Here is a 26,867-nt window from a genome sequence, read left to right as displayed (position 1 = left end):
AATGATAAATAGCTTGTACAAGTGTATATATGTCTGCTCCAGCACACATGTGTGTGCACAGGCACACACACACATGCACACACATTTGCTCATACACTTTGCCTTGCACCATCTCCCTTCTAGAGCTAAAAGCTCCACAGTTCCCATTAAAAACCCCTCATGGGAAACAAGAAGCTTTTCAAACATGAATCTGAAAAAATGTAGAGGATTATAATGTTTAATCTTAAAACATTTGTTATTCTGCGGCTGCTTGTACCAGTGGGCAATTACCAAAACAAGGATTAACTAAAATCCGACTTTGGTCAGTTCAGGAAAATCTGTGGGTCAAAGGGAGGAGTTTGTGAAAATCACAAACATGTTTTAAAGGATTAAGCAACCCACTTGCAGTGTTTCTGTGGGACCTGCCCATCCCCTCCTGTTCTAATACTCCACCAACTCTTACTCTGCCTTGGTTTTCGTATTGTTTGTCTTAAATGTCACAACCTAGTGCCAACTAGAGATAACCTGTGTTGGCAAGATTCATTTCTAAAACTTAAAATGATTCTAGAAAATTAGGAGCTATCAGCCATCATACATTTGTGTGAATTTGTTCAATGACACCTGAGACCAGCTGTGTTGGAAGAATGGATGGAGGGGTTTTGACTGATGGGAGGAGAGTGCAAGCAATCCGTGGAACTTGGAGCACTTTTAGAATCCAGACAGACCTTGGAAGGTACTGTGGTAGAGAACACTGAGTGCCACGAGGAAATGCAAATCTGGTGAGAAGGGACACCAGCTACTATGGAGAGAGCAAGGTGCAAAGCGAGGTGACGAAATGGATGAGGACATGCTTCACCTGGTCAGATTTTCCTAAGGCAACATCCACTGGCTCAGGAGAAGGAAAAGGAATGCTTTTTCCTCTCTTCCACCCTCTTTATTCCCGCAAAGACTGTCTCCTTGCCCCACCATTCAGACTTTAGGCTACTAAAATTAATGCTGTGACTAACTGTATTCTGTGGTGTGTTTGCTTTTTTGGTCTAGCTTGGGAACACGATCACCATTTAAAACTATTTTTTTTTTAAAGAAAAAAACAAGTATTCTCTATCACAAGCAGGTGAAATGGGCACAAATGGACTTTTGGGACAAAATAATTCTTAAGATATATATAGTTTGGATAATAGCCTCATGCTTCTTTTTTTTTTTTTTTTAAGATTTTATTTATTTATTTGTGAGAGATACAGAGAGTGAGGCAGAGACACAGGTTGAGGGAGAAGCAGGCTGGCTCCCTGTGGGGAACCTGATGCCGGACTTGATCCTGGGACTCAGGGATCATGCCCTGAGTGGAATGCAGACACTCAACCACTGAGCCACCCAGGCGTCCCTAGCCTCAAACTTCTATTTTTTTTTCCTAGCCTTATGCTTTTAATAAAGTCATCTTTATACTCTTGAGATGATTAATCTATGATCCCTTAATAAAAGTCTTTTTTAATGAAAAAATTCATTTCATAAAGAACCACATTATCTTTTTAAGATAATTTTTATCATTATTCTGTAGACTGGTAAAAACATTTTTAATGGGGGCCTGTTCTGAGCTGCTATAGCCTCAGTACTAGTGCGGTTCTTCTAGAATTCTCTCTGCATTCCCTCTGATGAAATCCACAAAGTCAAGCTGACATCTTTTCCTGGTTCAAAACCACTCCCCTCTGCTAAACCTATCACCATGTTTCTCTTTCCTGTTGGAGGTAAAATGCTCAGTTCCCTGCACCCAGTAAGGAACTGGTCTTTTCTCTGCCACACTTCTGCCCAATTTGAGTAAAATGACATATGTACTTTATTTCTGGAACTCAAAGCTAATTGAAGCCACAGAAGAAAAATACAGAGCATTGCATAGCATTCTGAGGAGGGGTGTTATCTTGTTAGAAATACAGGGGATGGAGGGTGCCAGTAAATGGCTAACAACTGGATCTGCAGGGGAAGCCGATTTCTATGATGTAACTATTCCCACCATGACTGCTTTCTAGCTACCAGTGTGATGTCACTGACTGGATTGACCAGAGTGCAATTGGGTAGAGATATGCAGTGGTATACCATGACATAGGATTTGCATCATTCAGATTCAGGTGGAATCTCAAGATCAGAGATAATAGTAAAATGTAGTAACAATTAATATGTGATGAATTTTGAGTATTTATTACCTTTGTTTTAAATATAATTTATTTAACTATAAGTTTATATGATTTAGTCTTTAATATTAACTGTGTTTAGCAACTGGCTCACAGGGGCACCTGGATGGCTCAGTCCAGTAAGCATCAGACTCTTGATTTCAGCTCAGGTCATGAGATCCAGTCCCAGGTTTGGACTCCATACTTAGATTCTGCTTGAGATTCTCTCTTTCTCCCCAGCCCATTCTGTGTTCTCTCTCTCTTAAGAAAACAAAATAAAACAAAACAAAACCAACTGGCTCACAAAATCCCTGAAATCTAACAATGGGTTTTTGTGAGGCAGTGCCATGGGGCTTTAGTGTACCACTGATGTAGACATACATTGAGCAGGAGACTGACTGTTCACCTATACATTTTAAGTAGGAATATGTAACATGAAAAAACTTCCTAAGGTGATGGCTGTAGGGATCTGCCACTAGAGTTTTAGGGATACAATCAAACATATTTAAAATCATATTTTCTTCTGAGACATCTGAGTTTTCTTTGGAGGCTCCCATCCTGATGTTGACCTTACTCAAAGCTACTCAACTTGCAAATTCTAGTGGGCTTGTAGCCAGAGGTGGTATAGCTTCCAGCATAGTTCGCTTTCATACTTAAGTCAAGAGGGGGATGACCCTGTTATTCAGAATCACTGTTACACGTGCGTGAAAAGTAATGGGGTTATATTTTACTTGCTTTAACTACATTTAGATTTAAATGAGTATAATTTCCTAAAACAATAACATAAATCCCAGAGAAGAAAACCTGCCACTTGCAGGAATGCAAAGCCAGAATAAAGCATTTCAATATCTCCTTTCAATATCTCTTTTTCTACTTTAGCTGGGTGGTTAGTCTTCTGACAACCCAAAATATTATTTTAAGAGCTTGAGACACAGGGAGAGGGCATAGACAACCCAAGAGAAAAGGTTACAATCACAGTTTGGTGAAGAGAAAACACTCTCACAAAGATAATATGCCATGACATATTGTATTGAAGTGTGGCTTTCCATGAGAAATTCCACATCACAAGGTTCTCATGTAATACAGGACTAAAGTCTCCCCTAATCTCCAAATCCAGTGTCTAAGTGCTAGCATAACCTGCTGTGAAACAAGGCTCTTACATAAATCCTGCATGCTGTCATATTTCAGCTACAAAGGAGATTATATCTGCCAGGATAATTCCCAACAAGGAAAGTTACAGAAAAAGTAAATAGAATTTTCTCCCTCCACAGAACACCCAGCCCATCTCTTACATGTAGATAAGGTTTTGCCACATGTAGACTGACCATTTTTGGGTTAAAGAGCCCATGCAGAGATTTAATGTTTAAAGAGAAAAAGAAAATGAAAATTATGTGACACACTCTGTAGGGGATATTTTGAGAGCTAACTTGGGATGGTTTATCTAAAATGCATGGCCAGGGAATTTCTACCAATAGAAGGTCAGTAGAGTCTTCACATGAGAATTCCTGATCCAGAGTGACAGGACTGTGTACCTGGAGGCAAGACTTCAGCCTTCAAAACCAGAACTGGTCAGCATTAAGACTGCCACATGATACTGGAAGTACTTGGCATTTTCTGTTTGTTATTCTTGATGAATTTCAGGTTGCAATCTTCAGTTTTTTTGGTCCTATCTTCATTTCCTAATCAAATGCTTTTCCAAATCAAACTGCTTTAAATTTTTGTGACTATAACATGCTAGTGTGTAACCCTGGTGCTGAGATCAACATAGCCAACTTTCTCTTGTTTGGGTTCCCCTGTATTCTGGGTTGAATTTTGCCCCACTCCCCAACCCCCACCACACTCCCAAAGTCTTATGCTGAAATTCTAACCCCCAGTACTGTAGGGTGTGACCTTATTGGGAAATAGGGTCTTTACAGAGATAATCAAGCTAAAGAGAGGTCATTAAGGTGGGCCCTGATCCAGTATGACTGGTGTTTTTATAAAAAAGGGGAATTTGGACACAGAGACAGACATACATGAAGGAAAGACTAAGTGAAGAGACATAGGGTATGGGACGAATGACCAACTGCAAGCCAAGGAGAGAGGTCTGGAATAGATCTTCCCTCATAGCCCTTAGAAGGAACTAACCCTGACCACACCTTGATTTTGGACTTCTAGCCTCCAGAACTGTTATTGAAGCCACCCAGTCCATGGTACTTTGTTATGCATCCCTAGCAGATGAATATACCTAGGATATCCTAGAGGGCCAGATGACTATGGACAATAGAAGGTGCTTCCTCTTTCCTCAGACATTTATTCCTATCTGACAGTACCTTCAACTACCCCACTGGCATTATTAGAATTCATCTCTACCAATTTAAGTTCCTTTCAGGACATGATTCAGTCTTCTCAGCAAATACAAGACCTATGTGGGCTAATAGGAAACATCAACCTTTAACACCTACAAATATAAACAAGTATCTGGGAAATTTGGCAATATAGATCAAAAGCATGAAAAGCCTTTATGTCCTCCTGTACTATCTAGTTCCAAAGACATATTCATGGGTGGACACAAAAATTGAGGTAGGAGGTATATCAGAGTTATTATTAATACAAAAAAATTGAAAAAAAATGCCAAAAAATGGAAAGGGACTTATTGCACAATAGACGATTCATTAAATAAAAGAGTTATCTTGACATATTAAAATACCGTGTAGCCATTAAAATGCAGATTAAAAAATATGTACTGACATAGAAAATTCCCAAAATATATTTCAAATAAAATAAGCCAACTATAAAATAAAATGATCCCATGTTTGAAAGAGGAGGGCAGGGGAAGAAATGTTACTACTTTTCTTTGCTTTGTAGACTCATGGGTGATTTTATTGTCTTAAGTAGCATTATTTTCTAAATTCTCTACAAAAAAACATGAATTCCTGTTATAATTAGAAAAAACCCTTGGGTATAAGAATTCATAAAAAAATTCTTATAGGAATGATCTTGAGATAATTTGGCCTACTTTTGAATTTATGTAACTTTTGTTTTCACATAATGCACATACATAAAAGCATACAAATCATAAATGTATAGCACGATGAATTTTCAAAGTCAAATACCCATGTAACCAGCTCCCAGATAAAAAATTTGAGCAACATTAGTAACCTAGAGATTTCCTTCATGCTCCCTCCTGTAACTATCCCCTAAAGGTAACTACTCTTCTATCTTCTAATACCATTATTAGTTTTCCCTATTTTTTAGTTTTATGTAAATACATATACTCTTTTACTTAATGTTATTTTTGTGGAGATTCATCCATATTTTTACAAGTAGACATCATTCATTCATTCTCATTGCTGGATAGCAGGAATTGTCAAATTAGGGCTCATGGGCCAGCTGATGGTTTTGTAAATAAAGTTTTATTAGAACACAGCCATGCCCATTTCTTTACATCTTGGCTGCTTTCATACTACAATGGCAGAGTTGAGTAGTTAAAACAGAGATCACATGGCCCATAAGACCTTACTATCTAGTCCATTACAGAAAAAGTTTGCCAACTTCTGCTATATAGTATTAATTATATGCCTATGCCACAATCTACATATTCATTCTACTTTGCATAAACAACCGTGTTGTTTCTAGTTTGGGGCATTACCATATTCAGCAAGTAAAAATATAGAATTCCCAGTTAAATTGGAATTTTAGACAAACCAACAATATTTTTAGTAGATCCCAAATATGGCCTGGCCACCCTGGGCTATAAGAACAGCATGGCCACTAACATTCAAATATGTGTCTTTTGGTGAAAACATATACACAGTTCTTTTGGGGATATTTCTGGAGTGAATTGTGTATGTTCACATTCAGCAGATACTAATAAAGAGTTTTCTAAAGCAGTTATTCAAATTGATACTTTCATTGGCAGTGTATGATTTGTTGTCAATCATTAATATAGTTAGTCCTTTTAATTTTAACCAGTCTGATAGGTGTGTAGTAGTATCCCACTGTGGTCTTTATTTGCATTTCCCAGATGACTAATTGGTCTGAGCATCTTTTCATGTGCTCAATTTGACACATGCGCACATGCTCATTGACCATTTGGATATGGGATTTGTGTGCGTGTATGCGTATTGCCTATTTAAGACTTTTGGCCATTTTTTGTAGTTGTTGGGTTATCTGCCTTTTCCATGCTAGTCAATGATTTATGGCACGATCTGGCATAAAATGGTGAAGTGGAACAATCAGATTTTTTTTCTCTCTTTTTTCCTCTTTCATTCTCTCTTTCTCTGGAATATGACCTGAAAAAGATGTGGAAAAAAACAAGATGGGTTTCGGCATGACAGGATCTGAAAATTCATAAGGTGACAGAGCATCACCGGCCAACAGAACTTTCTCAAATGACAGGAATGCTCTGTATCTGAGATCCTCACTAGCCTCATGTAGCCTCATTATTTGAAAGGTGGCAGTTGTGACTGGGAAGTGATAGTTACATTTTAGTTAATTTTAATTAATTCAAGTTTAAATAGATACATGGGGCCAGGGGCTACAGAACTGAATAGTAAAGATCTCATAGATGGGCCAAGCATAAGCCAGTTATGAATAAGCTAGTGTAGGGATCCTAGCTAAGATAGTCAAAGGAGAGTTTCTTCTTTTTTTTATTAAAGTTTTAATTTTTTTTAAAAGTAATCTCTATATCCAACGTGGGGCTAGAACTCATGACACTGAGATCAAGAGTCACCTGCTCTAGTAACTGAGTCAACCAGGTGCCTCTCAAAGGAGAGTTTCTGTTTCTAAATTCCCAGGAGCTGTTGAGATGAGACTGGTCTGAAGAGTTTTGAGTGGCTGGAGCTGTTTTCATGTCCCTTCTTACAGTGGTCTGATTTTATTATTGTTCCTGTTCTTAGATTTCTGTAAGATTGCATCTCCCTTGTACTGCCCCAATGCTGGTTTTTCAGCTTTTCTGTGTTCTTAAGTAAACACAATGAAATGAATCTTTTCCAAGTGACTTTGCTGTGACTAAACTGACTAGTTAGCTCAGAATACTACAAAGTCCTCTCCCTCAGGAAGAACCAAATTTTACCATTAAGACCTTGACCAGACTTGCCAGCTTTACTAGTACCTCATGAGGTGGCTGCAAAATTCATAACACCTTTCCCTCTGGTCCTGAGTGACCACATCTAAGATGACAAGATCATCGTCTCTCTAGAGGAGTGGTTCCAAAACCTTCATGCAGGTCTGAATCAGCTGGAGGACTTCTAACAACACAGTTTGTGGGATCCATCTCTACAGTTTCTTTGCCAGTGGATCTGTGGATAGGGCCCCGGCATCTGCATTTGTAACAAGTTCTCAGGTGATACTGATGTTTTGGATCTGGGGCCCCACACTTTGGGAACCACTGCTGTAGATAATTAACTCAGGGATAGTCACCCTGAGATAGGGCTATCAGCTTGTCTCAGGAATTTGTGACTTGGAACAAAGAGATGTGGAGACTGAGGGCTGTTAAAGCAGCCCTCTGAAGAGAAGTTCCAAAAACTACCAGTGTTTCAGTTCTCTGAGCTGGTCAGTTCCTGCTTGTAGGTGGAACCTTGGTTACTTAATCCTGTCACTTAATCCTATTACTTTATTTTCCATAAATTGGCCACAGAAAAGTTTCTGTTGCCTGCTCCTAAAAGAACTAGAACTAAGACACAGGTATATCAGTTACGGGTCCCACCAGAAAAACAAAAAACATTCGAAGTATTTAAAATAGATATAATACAGTACAGGGAATTGGTCATGGGGTGTTAGAAAGTCTGAGAAGCCAAATGTGCAATAAGAGATTAGCAACAGCAGGAAGCTACCTCTACCCCTACGCTGGAAGGACAAGGGGAGAAAGTGGCATTAACAGAGGCTGGGGTGAAGTGGAAGAAGGTCCAACCTTGATGGGAAACATGGGAAACATGGGAAATGCTGCTGCCCTTGCCAGAAACATCATCCAATGTTACTCTGTGGAAGTGGAAGTGGAGAAGTACCCTGGCCTCATGCTTTCTATTGCTTCTAATCTCTCAGCAGTGCCTCTCTCTGCTCAGGAGCCTGGGGAAGATGATCTGTGATAGTGAGGACAGCTTGGGGTAGTGAGGAAGGACAAGGCATGGATCTGAAAACAAGCCAAGGACTAGCACTGTTCAATGTGGATTTCTCATGTTTTGTTCTTCAAAGTACATTTTGTTTACTTACAAATTAGTGATATAATATGTGCTCGCTATATAATTTCTAATAGTTTCTTGTTAACACATTTTTAAAAATGTAAGTAGCTCTTTATAATTTCATAATTAAGGGCGGTGGTTTGAGATAATCTTCAGGGGAAAACTGCAAATGATAACAAGAACTAGTATCTGAATTTTCAATGTCAGAAGTGTTTTTATATGTCTCATCTAATTTAGTGCTCAAAAATCTTGTGAAGTAGGTTTTACTGTTTACTCCATTTTAAGAATAAGGAAATCGAGGCGCAGAGGAGAGTAAGCAACACAGAATAAGCAAAGTCATGTCGCTCAAAAGTGGTGAAATGGCATGATCCCAAACCCGGGCTCAGCACATAACTTCAATTGTTGCAAACACCAAGCTATTGTGTGAAAACACATGCAAAGCTACAAACTTAAAATTCTTTCTCTGTTTATATCTCCCATTTCCTCCCTTATCTAAAACCCAAAGTGTAGAGTAAAACCTTGTAACCAGAACTGAGAGAGGTTATTTCGAAAGATCAGCAAAATACCCCAAGGCACTATCTTCCCCCTCCTCCACCTGTAGATGGTCAATTAAATCTATTCTCCGTAGTCCCACAGCTTCCTAATTAATAGGCAATGATCATGGGGGCAAGACAGGGTCTTTCATAAGATCATTCTAGAACAACAGCAATCATTTAAAAAGAAAAGAAAAAAAAAAGCAAAGAAACCCTTTGAGCATATAAATTAAGCTAGACAGAGTGGGTGTGTTTGATGTCTCAGGAGACTACTTAGTCACTTAGAATTAAATACAAACACATACAATGAGAGTATGTGAATGTATGTGCAAGCATCTCATAGAGAGGTAGAGACAGTAGTTCCCTTCTGTCTAGATAGAAGTTGTTAATCCTCCTCTGGTCCCACATCCACAGACTGCATTTCTGATGCTGAAGAGCCATCTTTGTTTCCCCTGGTTACCAATGAAACAGCATGCAGGGATCAGTTCAAATCCGTCACCACTTACAGAAAAATGCTTCCAAATATAATACCTTACTTTCTGTATTTGTGACCTATATTTATTTCTATTGAATAGGAAGGACAGCTCACACGTGTGCATTCACACATTTCTGTGCTTTGAGTCTACTGTATATGACGTCCTTTATACTTAGAAAGGAGCTGTGTAACATGGCACATCCCTATATTAATTGCTATAGAAAATGGAATTTTTTTTTTTTCTGCAGGCAGGCTCCACCTTCTCCTTCATTGCTGAAGACCCAAGAGAAACTGGTGTAAAGTGATTTGTCCTATAAAGTTACTCCTCAGAGTATACCTCAGTAATATACTTTTATCTATAAGGATAAGCCCTGCCTTACAGAGAGTCTCCACATCCAATTTATGGACTCGATAAATTTCAGGCTCACTGATTATGTTTCCATCTAAAAGCTTTACACAGTTATAAAACTGGAGAGCCTTTAGAATCATTTCAGGTCAAGTTTCTTTCTGAATATTTTTCCACAATGAGCTGTAACACATTGAGCCTACCCATTAACTAGAATATCACTGATTATACTCTTGATCTGATGGCCAAGGGAACATTTGCATTGTCTGGGTTCCATTTAACACAATATTTGAAATGGACAGAATAGCTCAGAACATTCAAAGTTATCTTCCTTCAGTGGAGAAAAATGTGTCTCGTCTGTAAGAAATAGGCTTGTTAAGAGAAAATCAGAATTCAGCACTAAAACTCCTCTCTCAGCAAAACAAAGCATCCCTCTCTCTCCCCTGAGATCCTCAACCACTTCCATGAATATTTTTCTCTTGAACCCAAGTTAGTGTTGCATAATGAAATGAGAAAATAAGAGTGATGAGCTTTCCACCAATAATTAGGTGGAGTTGTTTGAAATCCTTATCGTGAATTTTTTTTTTCCCCCACAAGATTTACAGTCTTCTAGAGATTTTGCTAGTGGAAATAAGGATTTGAGCTGATCCTTATTTGTGATTGAGACACATCAAGTGCCATTATAATTTACCTTTACAACTGGATTAACTAGATGAATTGATTTCTTCTATTCACTTAAAAAGACACCTGGAGATTTGCTCTCGGTGTTAATTTTTGATAATACTTGACATTCATTGAATAATGAAAAAGGTCACGGAAAAATTTCGCATATTGAATGCGAAATAAGATCTTCCTGAAGGGTCAGAACTCTGCTACAACACCTTTCGCTTACCTTTAACTAAACCTTTGCCTGTATTAAGATCTTGGCACTCATGAACAGCACGATGTTGTTTGGCTTAGGTCATTAAAAAAAAATATTTTAGAGAAAGGTATGGGCAATGAGGGGAGAGTGTTGCGGATCTAAAAGCCCGTGTGTACATATGTGTTGTCTATTAAAACTTTAACAAGGACGTCGGAGCGGGAGGTCAGCTGCAGGGAAGAACAAAAGCCTGGCTGCGCGATAGGACTATCTCTGCCGCCGCAGCAGGCTCCCCGGCCCAGGGCTGCAGCGACTGTCGATCACACCGCATTTTTATCAGTGACAGCCTCCGTTATCCCGTCAGCTCAGCCAACTAAGCTGGTCCCTGCGTTCCGGTTGGTCACCGGACTCCGTTAAATGGGGGAAGGAGAGAGGACGGAAAGGTGAATTGTACTTAAGTGGGGCACACGGCGATTTCCCGTCTTCGGGGCCGGCACCGCCTCATCGTCGGGGACGCGGGGGAATTCCGGGACCGCTTTTAACCCAGAAACCAGTGCGTCCTATTAATTAGTTTCTACGCGCAGGGAAGGCGGTGAAAGGCTTCATCTTCTCTTTCCAGCAGGGGCCAAGAGCCGGGTTGGTCAGAGCTGCCCGGCCCGTGCGCACCAGCGCCGGACCCCTGGCGGCCCTCCGAGCCGGCAGCGGGCGGAGCGGAGGTCAAGTCAAAGGGCACGACCGCTGGGCGCCCTCCCCCTCCCCGCCCTCGCAGGCGCTGTCCGCAGGTCGGCTTCGCGAACGACCACCGCTAGCGCTGCAAGGCTGGAGGGCGGGGAGGGGGGGCGGGTCCCGGTGGGGGCGGGACCAAGGGGTGGGGACGAAGCGGCCGAGGGACACGTCGGGAAGTGTAGTTCTGCGAGCCCCACTTAGCGTAGCCGCCCAGGCTGTGCTTGCGAGAGCGAGACTACAACTCCCAGGGGGGTGCGGGCCCAGCTGGGGAGTCCATGCGCAGTGGGCGCCACATTGTATCCTATCAGGCGAGGAGAGGGTGATGTCACCTGCGAGTTGGTAAGCTACGGGCGGCTGTGAAGGAAACTGTTTAACCGGATCCCATTGTACCCGGAGCGCAGAGCCGCCTTTCCAGCATGCAGGGGCTGCTCAGGTAAGGGGGACGTGCCGCCTCGCCCGCCGCACTCATTCATTAAGCAGCACCGCGCGGTGGCGCGGGGGTGGGCGCGCTTCCTCCGGCCGAGCGCTGGGTTCGCGGCGCGCCCTCCCGCTGCCTCTCCGGAGCCCCAGGGCCAGTAGGTAAATATTAAACCCGTCCTTCAGGTTGGGTCTGGGTGGGAACGGGACCTAGACAGCTCCCAGCTGCCAAGCTGGGTTTGGGAAAATGGCTGCAAGCGCGGCGAAAAGCTAGGCGAGCCCGGAGGAAGGCGCCCCCGGAGGCAGGGGTCCCTCCCTCCTTTCTTTCTGAGTCGCCGGGATGCCGAGAGGGCAGGCAGGGTACCACTCGCCGCCCTGCCGCGGCGTTGGGGCGCCGGGGGGGCGCGGCCTCGGCCGGGGGCTGCGGGCCCTGCGGCGGTCGGGAGCTGCGCGCCCGGGAGGCTCCGAGGCAGGCGCGGTGGGCTCGGAGGTGGCGACAGGGAAGGAGGGACTCGTTTACCCGCCGGCCCGCGTCCGAGCAGACCCCCAAACATCGCTGCAGCCCTCACTCCAAGGTTTATTCGCAAGGGACGGGGTGACTAATTCCCATAAAGTTGGAAGCCAAAGGTCTCCCTGGAGAGGAGGGAACTCCTCGCGCTGCGGAAGGAGCCGGGGGGTGTTGGCGGCCGGCGGGGAGCGGAGGCTGCGCAGCCTGCGGATCGGGTTCGTGGCGTCGCGGGGCGCTCCCGCCTCTCCGCCCGGGGAAGGGCGCATCGCGGCTCCCCCGGCTCCGATCGCGCCCGCCACAAAGAGCACCTGAGCGAGGGGGGAGCATCTGCCCCAAACCCTGGGCTGGGAGGCGGTGAGGCGGTGCGGGGTGTCGAATAATCCAGTGATGAGGCTCGCTCTGGGGCAGGAGGGCTGGGCAATGGGAACCAGCTGGTGTCGAAAATCCAACTGCTTGGAATGGGCTTGCCCTCCTACTTGAGACGCGCGAGGCCCGAGAGCTCTACATAAATAGAGTCCTCTGGATTTCCTTTCCCTAGCACCCTCATTCTTTTCATCATATTCATTCATCAAACCCTGCGAATGGCTCTTAAGTTGTTCTCAGCCTGGCGTTGGGGTGTTCTGCTCCCCCGCCCCCGGCCCCCTTCTAAAACATTTTAGTGGGCCCAGGAATAGATACCTACGCTTTATTTCCTCCGCCTCGGTCCCCCGTCCCATCTCCACCCGCCAGAGAGCGTCAAGAGCAAATGCTACCCGTGACCGTTTTTGGTCTCCTTGAGTTGGTAGTTGCCTGCGACTGGGGAAGGACCGAGTGAATTGAAGCGGAGTTTGTCTGCAAGATGAATCCCGTTGCCATGGCGACTCCTGCCGTCGGAATCTTAACTGCTCCCACTGCTGTTTCAATTCGATGTGGCTCTGCGGGCAGCTGGGAGGGCGTGGCCAGTGGGTGTGTTCAAATGCTCGTTCCGGGCCCAGCTGCTCTCCCTTCTTCACGCATTTCACAGTCCAGGCCTCTCGCCGCTCTCTTCCAAGTAGCTTGGACGCAGTTCAAAACCCCTTACCCCACTCTGTGTGCCCGTACCTGGACTCTCCCTTCTGTAGAAGTCAGAGTTCGGAGCCTGTTTCTGGAGGCAAGCTCTGAAAACTACAATGGAATGACCTCTTTTGCCTTACAGGCTAGATGCATACTTTTCCTAATAATGTACCTGACTGGGTTAGAGGCAGCTTTCTCAAGGAGGGCGTGTCCTCTGTTTTGCATGAAGAGAATCAGGCCACCAGTGATGGGCCTCAATTTGCTCTGGGTGCAGCTCTCTGGAAATTTATAGGGACAACTAATGACTGAAATTGAATTCTGGAAGTCAGTATCATCCCTTGTGGTTCTCATAAAATCTAAAAGCCTGCCGCCTGCCTAAAGGATGCAGGTCCTTGAAAATGAGGCAGACTGGGCAGAGATCTAGGAGGCCTGAATCTTGCTCTGCCTGTGCCATTGCTGGCTGCCCCACCCTGGGGTTAACCCTGTACCTCAGGGGACCTTGGGCAGTACTAATGTGGGGGAGGGATAGATAGGGTTTCCCAAAGTTGATCCTAGGTATAAAATCTTGGCGACTCTACAAAGGGACCTGGTCATTGTCTTTTCTCAAAATAATCTGAAGATGAGTTAAATTCAGCTTCTGACACTGTGGCTTTGAGTTAATATTTCTGAGCCTTACTTGTATGACTTGACTGGCAAAGGAACCTGGCTCTTCATGGCAGTCCTTCAAACGGGGCAAGGCAGTCACGTTACTATTTGTAATAATATTTCTAATATTACTAGTATTATCCCTGTATCTGGACTTCTAGTTATCCTTTTAGCTTGGAATTAATTGCTTAGGTTTTGCCTTTTTACAGATTCTTGTTGAATGTGATTATTTGTAATTTAATTGCACTAAGTGTAATGGAATTACACAAATACTTTGCTTCCTTTCTGCTTTTATTACATACCAAGGTGGATTATCACAGATATTGCAGATAAAGGGGGAAAAGGCTTTATCTGTGAGTGTGTGTATGCATGTGCATTTATGTGCAGGTAAATGCTTGGGGATGCTGAGTGCCAGGTGGTTGACATTCATCATCTTGTTTTGAGTAGGTGGTTACATCTTCAGGAGGAAACAGAGTCAGAAATTGTCACTCAGTTTTAGTTTTGTCCTAGGACTTATCATTGTTACTTGTTTTATTTCCTGTGTCCCTATAATTCTGACAGCAGTTCTAATGTGTGGCTTTTTTTCCCACTCCCCTAAGGTCTTTGAGGGCAGAGTCCTTGTCTTGTCCTTCTCTATCTCTCTAGCAGTTAGTGTTTGACCATTGGTAGGTATTTATTAAGTATTTGTTGAGTTAGTAGTAGAAGCATGATTGGAGATTCAAGATTTCATCCTTTCCATTGATAGTTCTGGCATCAATTGTAATATTCCTGTAGCTTTCTGTGAAGTAGCTTCATCTCAGCATAAATGAAAACTCCCATGTAGCGCATAACTTGAAGTATAAAAGGCCTCCCATGTGTTTGAAATGGATGTATTTTGTAATTATTTGCTTTTGGAATACATACACTCACAGACTTTTTTTTTTTTTCCTTAAAGTTCTTGTTATAGCTCTTAATACAGTTATTACACCAAAGCAGATATTTCTATATTTCTAGATTTCTCTTGTACTATCCTTGACCCAGATAACTTTCCCAGGAGGTATACAACAAAATAGAGAGAGAGAGAGGCAGACAGACGGACAGACATCAAGGCAAAGATAATTATAGGTTTTGCCAGGCCACTTCTGGCAACCGAGGCACCATTTGGGTAGAGGAGCTGGAAAATGGCTCTTTCCTGGGACTGAGGGTGGGGGTGGGTGGATGGTAGTTTCCCCATAAACAGGATCAGTTGTCCCATGCTGGCTACTGTGAGAGAAGAATGGGGTAGGGAACATTTGTCCAATATTTGTAACATTTTGTTTATCATCCAACAGTCAGATTTTGTAGGTTTTCAGAAGTATAAATTAGTGAGGAGGCGTGATAGTAGCGAGGGTGCAGTGGGTCATGTCCTTGGGTGGTGCTTACAGGAGCTTAGTGAGTAGGTGCCAAGGAATTTGAATCCTGGCTTTCTTGCTCTGTGGATAGGCTCTGGGTGTTAAGAATGCCTGTGTGTCTGTGTGTGGTTTTATTTGAGCTACTTTGTTTAAAAGGCTGCTTTTAGTGTTGGTACTGTGGTCTTCAGAACAAATAAGGTGTTTACAAACAAAACATGGTTAAGATTGAAAGTGTTTCATTGTGTAAATATTTTGGGGATGTTATAAAGAGTGGCTTTGGCTTGAGAATCTTGAGGTCTTCTGTGAAATCACTTAAAAAGTTACAGCTGTTGGATCAGGAGAAACAAGCTTTTCCAACAAAGCTTGGTACCACTGTAAGCCTTAGGTGTTTGGTTCAGGAAATAATCACAGAGCTTGTAACTTCTGTGGGGCCCTCCCTGGCTTCATGTCATGCTCCTGGTGTTTCTGAGTTTTACGTCTATCCTTCTATTGAAGGAAACAAAGCAACTTTGCCAATTTAGGTTAGCAAACTCGTTCAAACTCTAGAGGGCATGGTCAAAATGAAAATTCTTCTATTCTGTTTTGTGATTTTTCTTCTTTGAATAAGAGATGTGGACTGCTGTCAGTGATTTTGGCATTACAATTTCTAACTTGGTAAAGGAGGAAATCTTCCAAGTGAATATGTATCCTAAACACTCACAGAATCTGTCCTTAGTGGTTTCCCCAGAGCTCAGTTTAGAGGCAACTGATTTCACAGGTACTATTTAAGAAATCAGTAAGGAGGGCAGTTTCTCTATGTGGCTTGGGGGTAGCATCTGGTTGGTGGGGCAGGCTGGGGTGGGGGATACCTCTTTTGAGGTTACACTCGCTTAGCAAGTATACTGTTTCTGTAGATTGTATCTAGAGTGTCTGAGAGCAGCTGATAGAAATTAGAATTGAAGGATGGATCTGAAGTGTCTCCCTGCCCCTCTGGTTCCTCCAAGCCACCACTTAGTACCCCCACTGAAAGAGGGACAGTTGTAGATGAGATGCAAGTTGATTTTGATTACCTGTATTCCACTCTAGCAGGCTATTTTTGCAGGAAAAAAAAAAGTTTACCTTTTCATTTTCTGGCATCCTTTCCACTGTTCCAGGAGGAGAGAACTGAGTATTTCAAAAAAAATTTTTTTTTAAATTTTTTATTTATTTAATGATAGTCACAGAGAGAGAGAGAGAGAGTCAGAGACACAGGCGGAGGGAGAAGCAGGCTCCATGCACCGGGAGCCCGATGTGGGATTCGATCCCGGGTCTCCAGGATCGCGCCCTGGGCCAAAGGCAGGCGCCAAACCGCTGCACCACCCAGGGATCCCCGAGAACTGAGTATTTCAAAGTGAGTTTGCATTCATAGTACACAGGCCAAAAATTAGTTAAATGCTAATTAGTCCAGGAGGACTGCATCAAGTATATGGAGGCCTCTCCTTGCATCTCCCGTTCCCTATATCCTCCTGTTCCTGCAATTAATCTGAGGTTACCAAATCCATACTCAGCTTTGGTGAGCTTTATTTTCCTTCTTGATGTTTAAAGCACTCTTATTTGTTTGTTTGTTTTTAAAGATTTTATTTATTCATGAGAGACACAGAGAAAAGCAGAGACATAGGCAGAGAGAGAAGAAGCAGGCTTCCTGTGGGGAGCCTGATTGTGGGACTGGATCCCAGGATCACCACCTGAGCCAAAGGCAGACGCTCAACCTCTGAGCTACCCAGGTGTCCCAAAGCACTCCTGGTGTTTACCCCTTTTGTGACTTTCTGTAGTAATGGTTACTCTTATTTGGAATGTGTGCTCCTCTGAGTGTCTAAATTCTCCTCATGCCCTCAGATCCATTTTGAGTGCCACAGATTCCAGGAAGCCTTCCCTGCTTCAGCTTTTATTGATCTCTTCTGCTCCTTTCTCTTAGAGCCCTTAACCTGACCATAGAACTTACCATAGCTAACATGATGCTAATAGTTAATTAAGGTATATAAGGTGCTTACCTTGTGCTAGGCCCTTCCTGATACTTTACATGGGCTTAAATACCATTTACTCCTCTCAGCAGCTCTGTGAGATACGTACTATCATCATCATTTTACAAATGAAGAAACTGAGGCATGAGTAAGTTAAGGAACTTGCCTAGGTCATACAACTGGACACTGGCAGAGTAGATTAGGGACCCAGGCAGCCTGGTTATTTACACCCCATACTATTGCTTTGCCTCTGGTTTACCTAGGTGTTATAGTTTTTTCTTTCCAACGAGTTAGGGGGAATCACAACTTTCTTTGTATCTCTTAATTCTGAAACAGTGCTGTGTCAATAAGAGCTGCGCCTGTTGAGAGTAAAAATCCTTCAGTTAATGGTTTCTTAAAGTCTGACTCCCTGGAGCAGCAAATGTTTCATGAGATTAAAAATGTAACATTTGGGTCTTTGGATGGTAAAACTTTTGAATTCACTCTTCTTTACTATGTCTGTGATAGGCAAATTATTCGAAAAGAGAAATGCTCTTATATACCATCTCTAAATCCATTTGGAGCCTGTCCAGCATTCACTGTATTTGTTAACTGAGATAACTTTTCAATAGGTTGAATCTCTTATCTGAAAAAAAAAAACCCTTCTCACCCAGAACGGAGCCTCAGAAGCCTGACTGGTGAGTTAAGACTCCCATAACTTCTGAGCTTCCCGCCTCCCCGTTGTCTTTTAACATAAATCGTGAAAGCTCTTTTGAAAGGGAAATAATGAAGACTTGAGTAGTAGTCAAACATGTAATCTAATATTGGCTAATCCTTAGATATTAAAATAAGCTTTTTTATTTCCCACCTCAGAAGGGAGACTTTACTTATCTTTACAGTGAAGCAAATTTAGTGTCAAATATACAATTTCAGTTCTTCTAAACTATAGCCACTATTGTGAATTAAATGTGGAAAGCGAGGAAAAGCAGGTTCAGTTTCCAATGTCTTTGGTACAATTTCCTGACTTACAATAGATCTTTTCCTTTTGGCTTAAAACTGGGTATTGTGCCACTTTGACAATATTTAATGAAGACAATTGAGTCAAACTCAAACTGTGTCATTTAGGGAAATAATAGGACAACTATGCCCTTACAAAATATTGCTAGGAAAAGAAAACGAAAACAAAAGGCTTAATGGCCGTGAGGAATTATCTGGCCAATATTCATTTATCCAACGCACATTGACTCCAGGAGCTTTTTCTTTTATTCATCTTGTTAACACTCCCTAAGTATGTCAGTCACCTTTAGTAATAACCTGAGTTCCTTCTGTTCTATAAATTGCACCAGGAATTGGAATTGAAGGTACCTTGTATTTTGCCAGGTACATAATTAGGGTCAACTATTAAACTGGTCTTTGTACTTTTCATTTCTGGAAAAAAAAAAAAAGAATCTGTGTGATCGGCAAACATTGCCCATCTGATGGGCTTTCTGAATTCAGGCTTCCAAGAGTAGACAGCCCAGATCCGAGCTTTGGGCATTGTCTGGGCAATAAAGATGCCCTCTTTTGCTTTCTAAATGAGTTCCTATATTCTTGCTTTTTTAGCTAAGCTCACTTTGTTGGTGATGTACAAATTGGGTCAAGGCTGTACGGTTTGCCTTCTTTTGGAGCCACAGACTCTACCTGAAATTTTAGTCAACTTTAGGAAAAAAAGATGTTTTTTAAATTTGAATTAATGCGTGTGTGGTGGTTTTTTGTTTGTTGGTTGGTTTTGTGTGTGTGTGTGTGTGTGTGTGTGTGTGTTTAGGGAGGCTCCATTCTTAAGGAGGGACTTGAACTCACGGCCCTGAGATTAAGAGTCCCATGTTCAGGGGACCCTGAATGGCTTAGTCAAGTGTGGGGCTCTTGATTTTGACTCAAGTCATGGTCTCAGGGGCCTGAGATCGTACTGCATTGAGCTCTGTGTCAGATTCTCTCTCTCTGCACCCCCAATTTGCGCTCGCTTTCTTTCTCACTCTCTTGAATAGATAATCTTAAAAAAAAGTTGCATGTTCTACTAAGTCAACCAGGTGTCCCTCCCCGCTTTAAAAAAATTCATCATGCTCTTGGCAACAGAGGAGACTAGACCGTACACTGTGGATATATTAATGCATGGCCATAACCACAATGGGCAAAATATTTCATATTATAATATGAACTGATGGGGATCTGTTTTTTTTCAGACCCCATAAGTTAGAGGCCAGGCTTTGCCAGCAATTTGCGAAGGAACTATGTGTCCTGACAGGTGTCCTATGAAGAGTGGATCAGAACTAAGAGCAGCTTCCTAAAACTTTGCCAAAGCCTTGGTCTTTTCTGGTTTTTGGAGCTGTGACAAGTCATTAGTGAATATTTCGGTGCCGTTTCTTGGCTTTGCTATTCTTCCATAAAACTTTCACAGATTTGCATCCTAGAAGAGTGAGGGATGGTGGTCAAAACCATTCACCAGGTCAGTTAGATTGTTCAAATGTATCTAAATTTTGTTTCACAGAGATTTGGTAAAACCAAGCAGTGAAATGTCTAGACATGAGTTAAGTTAGAAACTGTAGTTATTCTTTTTTTTTTTTTTTAATTTAAATTCAGGTTGTTAACATAGTGTAGTATTTGTTTCAGGAGTAGAATTTAGTGATTCATCATTACGTATAATAGCCAGTGCTCATCCCAACAAGTGACCTCTTTAATGCTCATCACCCAGTTACCACATCTTCCCACCCTCTTCCCCTCAGCAACTCTCAGTTGATTATCTATAGGTAAGAGTCTCCCATGGTTTGCCTGTTTTGTTTTTTAAAGATTTTATTGATTTATTCATGAGAGACATAGAGGCAGAGACATAGGCAGAGGGAGAAGCAGGTTTCCTGTGGGGAGCCCAATGTGGGACTCCATTCTGGGACCCATGATCATGACCTGAGCCAAAGGTAGACAGGCCATCCAGGTGCCTCTCTGTTTTTATTTTGTTTTTCCTTTCCTTCCCTTATGTTCATCTGTTTTGTTTCTTAAATTTGACATGTAAGTGATATCATATGATATTGTTTCTTTGACTTATTTTGCTTGGCATAGTATCTTCTGGTTCCATCCATGTTGTCGCAAATAGCAAGATTTCATTCTTTTTGATGACTGAGTAATATTCCATTATATGTATATGTATATATACCACATCTTCTTTTATGGGACAAGGAGATTAGAGTAAGGGCCCTTCTAAAAACTGAGAATTTATTACCAAAAATATTGTAAAAAAGGAAATGTAGCAGACAAATCATTTGAAAGCCCTTGCTTCATCTCCTACTCTCGAAAGTTGGTGAAATTGTGAATATAAGAAATGTCATATGGTTTTATCTCAGGTAAGTGACATAGGACTTATTTTTTTAAATGAACCCCATATCAGTGGTTATTTGATTTAGGATAATGGTGGCAAAAGAAAACATTTCCATTTATTTCCCATTCTGTATGTAGCAATCTTGTTTGCAATGAGAGGTGCCCCTCCTCCCTGCAATTACTCAGCACTCGGTAATTTGAGCAAAAGTCAGAGACGGTATGGAATGAATTGGGCTGGAATTGAAGGCAGTGTCTGAGACTGCATCATGTTCTCAGAACATTAAATGAAAGGCCTGTTATTTTCGCATTTTAAAAATCAAGAATGGAGATTGGATTGGACTAGAAAACCTCCACGACCCACTTAGAGCTTGACAGTCTGTGTAGATGACAGTTCCAACAACAGAAGTTCCAGGAACTGTGGCAAGAAACTGCCTTGCGTATGACATTTTCTGCTAAGGGATTGGTTTAAAATTTTAAAGAATATATATACTATTTTTAGTTTGACCTAGTTTCTTTTCAGGCTGTGATTGAAGCTACCTTTCTAACATACTTTGTCTGTCTTACTATACTCTTGGAATTGTTCTTTGAGTCTAAAGGGCCCCTTGTCAGTTCTGCACTCATAACCTCCCTGTGGGCAAAGAAGATTGTCCCAGTCTGACAGGTTTCATGTGAGGGGAGCCACAATCACTGACGTCACAAATGAGTATGTCTTCCCCCTTAACTTCCTAATTAAGAATAGGTAGCTGTGTGGAGCAGAGAGGGGGCTGCTTTCATTTTAATCCTCTCAAGCTCAGATTGTTTTTCTGGTGAAATAAATTGGGGGAAGTAGGTGGAGAGGAGGACAGAGGGGGTGACTGGGTCTCACTTATCTTATCATTTGTTTCCCTTTGGATTGCATTTGTTTACACTGTCTCCTCAGGCCAGGAATTCCTTCAGCAGAAAGCATGCATACACACGGGGATATTCAGATCTGATCCGGGCTTCCTTCTTCTTGTGCTCCATTTGCTGACTTGGCTGTCTTCTCGACAGCCTGATCTGCACGGAGGGCTGGATATACCTAATCTGTTTTTAATTCTTCTGTTATGTGGAAAAGAGATCTTAAAACAGAGACTTGGGGCAACCATGTTCATGTTTTTCTGATGGAAGAAGAGGTTTCTGATGGAAAAAGATCAGTAGGTTTAAGTTTAACGTTTATGTATGACTTGTTTATTTTGGTAGAGAGTTTAGTCATGAATGTTTGGCACCTTGAAATGAAGTTTTTTCACCTTTTGGTCACTCTGATGTAATTGCATAGAGAAAAAAGAGTCACCAGTTCATTTTAGGTTCAGATGTGGGTAATCTTAGCAATTGACTTAAAACTCTTGGGCCTCTGTTTCTTCATCTGTGAAACGATACGAATTTTCTAAAATTTTATGAGAATGCTGTCCTACAATAATGACTGCACTTGTATGCCATTGTGTAATATCCACTGGGTGTCCCTAGAATGGAGCTAGGGTGAGAATGAGAATGAGAGGACAACTCAATTTTTTCACCTTCAGAGTTTCCAACGTTGGTTCCTGCTCTTAGCACTATAAAACTGAGATGCTGAATCTAAACCCTTAAAATCTGATCCTTGTCTGTTCTTACCTGAACAGCTTCTAGTTATGTTCTCCACTCCTAGGGCATCTGAAAGTTCCATAGGATATAAGGGATGAGGTTAGGCAGTGTCTTGGGTGATCCTCCCATTCTACTTATATTGATAAACTCTTTATACCAGAGTTTGACTACCAGTGGTACACAGAATGGATGTAGCCAACTGTCATGTTTTGTTTGGCTAATACAATGTTGTTTTAAAAAATGGAATGATTTTAGTGAGCATTTCATTCTGATTTGGTACACTACAGTCTAGTGCCTCATACAGAGCCACTTTGTTTACGTGATATTTCTTTATCTCCTTGGACCTTGAAGGCATTTGAGTTTGCTATCCCTATTTTAAACGAAATTAAAATTGTTTTTTTTTTTAAGATTTATTTATTTATTTATGATAGACAGAGAGAGAGAGAGAGAGAGAGGCAGAGACACAGGAGGAGGGAGAAGCAGACTCCATGCTGGGAGCCCGACGTGGGACTCGATCCCGGGAATCCAGGATCGCACCTTGGGCCAAAGGCAGGCCCTAAACCGCTGAGCCACCCAGGGATCCCCCAAAATTAAAATTGTAATGAGAGTCTCTTCAAACCAGTGGGCTGGCAAATGACCTAATCCAGGGTTCCTCCACTTCAGCGTTATTGGCATTTTGGACAGAATAATTCTTCGGTGTAGGGGGCTGTACTTTGTATGGTAGGATATTTAGCAGCATCCTTGGCCTCTACCCATTCAATACCAGTAGCAACCTTACCACCCTTTTAACAACCAAAACCATCTCCAGACATTGCCAAATGTCCCTGGGGGGGAGGGGGGGGGCAAAATTGGCCTTGGTTGAGAGCCAGTTGACAGATTTTGGATGGCCTGAGAACTTTAAACATTGGATAAGGTTTGGATATTTTGGGATAAATTGGAATTCATCTGGGGAACCGAGCTACCTTGCTGTTTTTATTTATTTGGGCAGTTGGTGAGAACAAAACAAAGGTCAGTGGATTAGACCCTATGAGGTCATTTCTCCATTCTTCCATGACCACTGCCTGGGAGGCCAGCCACATTTTAAGAACATATTCTTGGTCACCACAGGGGACTCTCTTGAGACACTGATGCTGGGTCAGGACAAACCCACCAGAGTTAGCAGATAAACAACTTTGAAGCCCATGGCCTGTGTTGGTAGGTCAGTAATGTTATCTGTGGATAAGGAATATAAGGCTTTGGGGAAAGAAGAGGTTGGCTCTGTCACTATTGTTAAAGGCCAGAATGCTTAGAAAAGGGGAGGGGGTTTTCAGCCTTTTAAAATGACAGCTTATCTCACGTTAGCAATGTGGGAAGAGCTCTGAAAAAGATTGAGTGATGTTTCATTTTTTCCCCCTCTCCCTCAAACAAGAATGTCTTTATAACTTGAGTTTAAAACTTGGGCTTTGTCAACACTCAAACTTGGCTCTGAGAAAAACACTGGTAAGATCTTCAGTGTACGTAAGGGGAATGTGATGAAGTTCTGATTAACCAACCCAAACTCAGTTCTTGAGCAACTAGTGCAAAAATAATGCTTAGGGAAGTACACAGTTTCAGTTAAAACAGAAGCCAAAGTCCCTTCTCAGAGATTTAAGTGGGACTTCTGAAGGGGTCCATGCCTCTTACTTAAGGTTGTGTATTGGTTCTCTGCCCTGGAGGGGAGTCAGAACATCCTCTGCGGGGGATGTGTCAGGATTCTGATTTAGGCAAGTGTCCAAGTTTGGGCTCTATCTCCAGGGTTCTTCAAGCTCCCCAGGTAATTCTGATATTTAGCCAGGACTGAAAACAAGTGGATGAGCAAAAGATCTGAAAAATTTGAGATCTTCTCTTCTCCTTTTCAAGATAATACCCTAGGAGATTCAATTTGCACATTCACCTATTATTCAAAGGGAAAGGAAACGGAACCCGCCCCATTACAAACGGTCAGCACCAGGAGGTCAACACCAGGAGTGCCTTTGAGATAAAGTGGGTGGAAGAGTAGTTTTAGTAGTAGTAAATGTTCTTACTAGCTTCTGTTCTAGAAAAACCAATATCCTAGAAAGTATGTAGATATTTCACAGCTATGTTTCACTCAGTGAGTTTCTCTTGAGATTCTTCTGGCTCCACTAACATGGGGTAGATTTGTTTGTGGCAAGTCATTCCTTAGCCTATGCCATATGCCACCATGCAGCTCCAACTACAAAGTCCAGAGTTACAACTACCAGAGGTGGGAAGTAGAATAAAATGGCTCCTTTTACTTGGATTCTACTTAGAATTTCAGATCCAGATTTCTATCAAGCATAGCAGAGGCAAGGAAATAACTAAGTTTCAGGGGGAAATATACTGGGCATTTTATGAACCATCTCATAAGCCATAGAAGCAACACCTTAAAATATCCATTCATTCATTCATTGATTCATTCATTTGGCTTGTAAAATATGTTTTAATATTGGGTGTGAACATGTAAGAATGCTATTTTAAATTCCAGATTTGTTCCTTTGGGATACAGAATACTTGTTTTACTTAAAGTTCAAATCACCCTCCATCTTCGACTTTTGAAATAAGCAAATTACATTGTGCAATAGGAGAAGAATCTCTCCAGTGAAAGATTTTTTGCTTTCACTGGCAAGTAGTTTCATGTTTTGTGTATTTGGATCATGTCCGTGTTTTCAGAGGAATGTTCATAGCATCAGTTATAGGAAGCAATACTCCACAATCCCCAATCACAGTTTTTCCAGTATTTGTGATGCCTGTAGATTAAATCTTCTACCCTCAGTTTTTCCTCAAGTGCTGATTTTGTGTTTCAGGTGACCAGTGTTTTCTGGTACCAGAGAAAAATTATGTGGTATTAAAGAAGGAATGACAGTTAAAAAGACAGAATACAGGGTTTCTTTTTAGGGTTGATGAAAATGTTCTAAAAATCATGGTGACAGTTAACAGTTTGTAAATATACTAAAAACCACTATACTGTACATTTTAAAAGGAAGAATTATACGGTGTATGAATTTGTATCTCAATAAAGATGTTAATTTAAAAAAAGCTAAAAAGAATCCTACTAAGTGCAACCTTAGAAACAGAATTTTAGACCTTAGGGATAATACCTATGACATACTTTGTCGTTTCTTTTCTTCATGTGCATTTCAATTTTTTTCCTCTAAATAACATATATAAAATGGACAAAGGATAGTTGTGATAATTTCTTAATATTTATGGACCACGTGAGACATTGGAAACTTTGTTCTAAAGAAATGGACTCTGACTCATATTTTTTCATGCCTCCTGATCATGAGCTAGGGCATGCATGAAAGGGTAGATAGCTTTGTACTGTTTTATACCTACTGTGATGAAAAGCTAAAGGTTTTGGTGATCCATTTGGCTTAGTCACAATTTGCTTTAAACTTGTTCCATATTATTTTGCAGTATTTTTCGGCTGTGGAAGTCTTCACACTGTAAAAAGCACTCAAGTATGTAATCTTGCCTGTAAAGCTAACTGTGTGTGTTGGATAAGGAATATTTCATTTATGAGGGATTATGTAGCTCAAGGTTTCTCAAATTTGGATGCATGATCCTTTGAGCAACACTGCATTAAAAGTTAAATTGCTGAATGTTTAGGTACTCACTTGGTGCCAATGGGATCATAAAGTCATGTGCAGAAGGTGGGCTTTGAGGTACTGTGGTATATTCTTTGGGTTAAGATGCTTATCCAGGCATATTAATTTTATTCTGCTATTTCCAGAAATGTAGTGATTTAAAACCCCACCATGTCAGAAGTTTGGGCATGTGGCTAGATTTTCTGCCTAGGGTCTCAGCAGGCTAACATTCATGGGCCCACTAAGGCTGCAGTTCTCATTTGGGGCTCAGGGATTCTTCCATGCTTCATAGTTGTTGGCAGAATGAATTTATTTCTTTGTGACTATGGGACTGACAATTGCTAGCTGTTGACCAGGGACTACTTTTTGCTCCTAGAGGCCACCCACATTGGCAGCTCACACATAGATGTTTCCTTTCTTCCACGCTAGCTGGAGCACATCTCTGTGATTTCCTTTTTTGCCATCAGCCAGAGAAAAAAGGCTAAGTTTAAGGCCTCACCTGATTAGGCCAGACCCACCCAGGACAATCTCCCTTTAACCACACAGAATGATGTCTGTCTCATCATATTCTTCAGGTCCACTCTCAAAAGGTAGTGGGGAGTGTCATTTAAGGTTCTGCCTATCATGCCAGATAGCAGGGATTAGGCCAGTATACTCTTAGTGATTACTAAGATGAACATCCAAAAATCTAGGAAAAAATGACACCTGACAAATATGCTTTTGGACCCCCTCTGTCTTCCTAAAATTCCTCCCTCTCAGATTTGTGGCTTTCCATTCCTAGTTAATTCTTGTTCAAAGTAGAGTGAAAATGAAGATATTTTTTAAAAGTTCTTTATTGAAAGTTTCCTATACAAATATACCCATGTAGAATGACTAATATAGCTAATATGAGAATTTTACATATATTCATAGCTTCATCAATGCTCAATTCATGGTGAATCTTTCATTTTTACCTTCAACTATTTTACATCAACTCTAGGATTTTTTTTTTAAAGATTTATTTATTTTGGAGAGAGAAAGAAAGAATATTTCAAATAGGCTTCAGGCCCAGTGTGGAACCATATGTGGTGGTCAATCTCATGACCTTGAGATCATGATCTAAGGTGAAATCAAGAGTTGGACACTCAGCTGATTAAGTCACTTGGATGCC

The 26,867-nt window shown here is 41.7% G+C and overlaps 1 protein-coding gene across 2 annotated transcripts in view; it reads left to right on the top strand.

Moving 5' to 3' along the window:
- Positions 1–11,525: 11,525 nt before the first annotated feature.
- Positions 11,526–26,867, top strand: part of DAAM1 (dishevelled associated activator of morphogenesis 1) — a 165,280-nt gene continuing 149,938 nt past the window's right edge. Inside the window, exon 1 of one of the 2 annotated variants that reach the window (XM_041759978.1) lies at positions 11,526–11,674. The gene's annotated coding sequence lies outside the window, so the exon portion shown is untranslated. Of the gene's footprint in view, positions 11,675–11,702; positions 11,821–26,867 lie in introns of those variants that run through there. The other variant, XM_041759979.1, reaches the window with a different exon arrangement.

Source organism: Vulpes lagopus, chromosome 6 (assembly GCF_018345385.1).
Source record: "Vulpes lagopus strain Blue_001 chromosome 6, ASM1834538v1, whole genome shotgun sequence".
In the NCBI taxonomy this organism is placed as follows: domain Eukaryota; kingdom Metazoa; phylum Chordata; class Mammalia; order Carnivora; family Canidae; genus Vulpes; species Vulpes lagopus.
The sequence above is the reverse complement of the archived record's forward strand: the minus strand, read 5'-3'. Positions and strand labels throughout refer to the sequence as shown.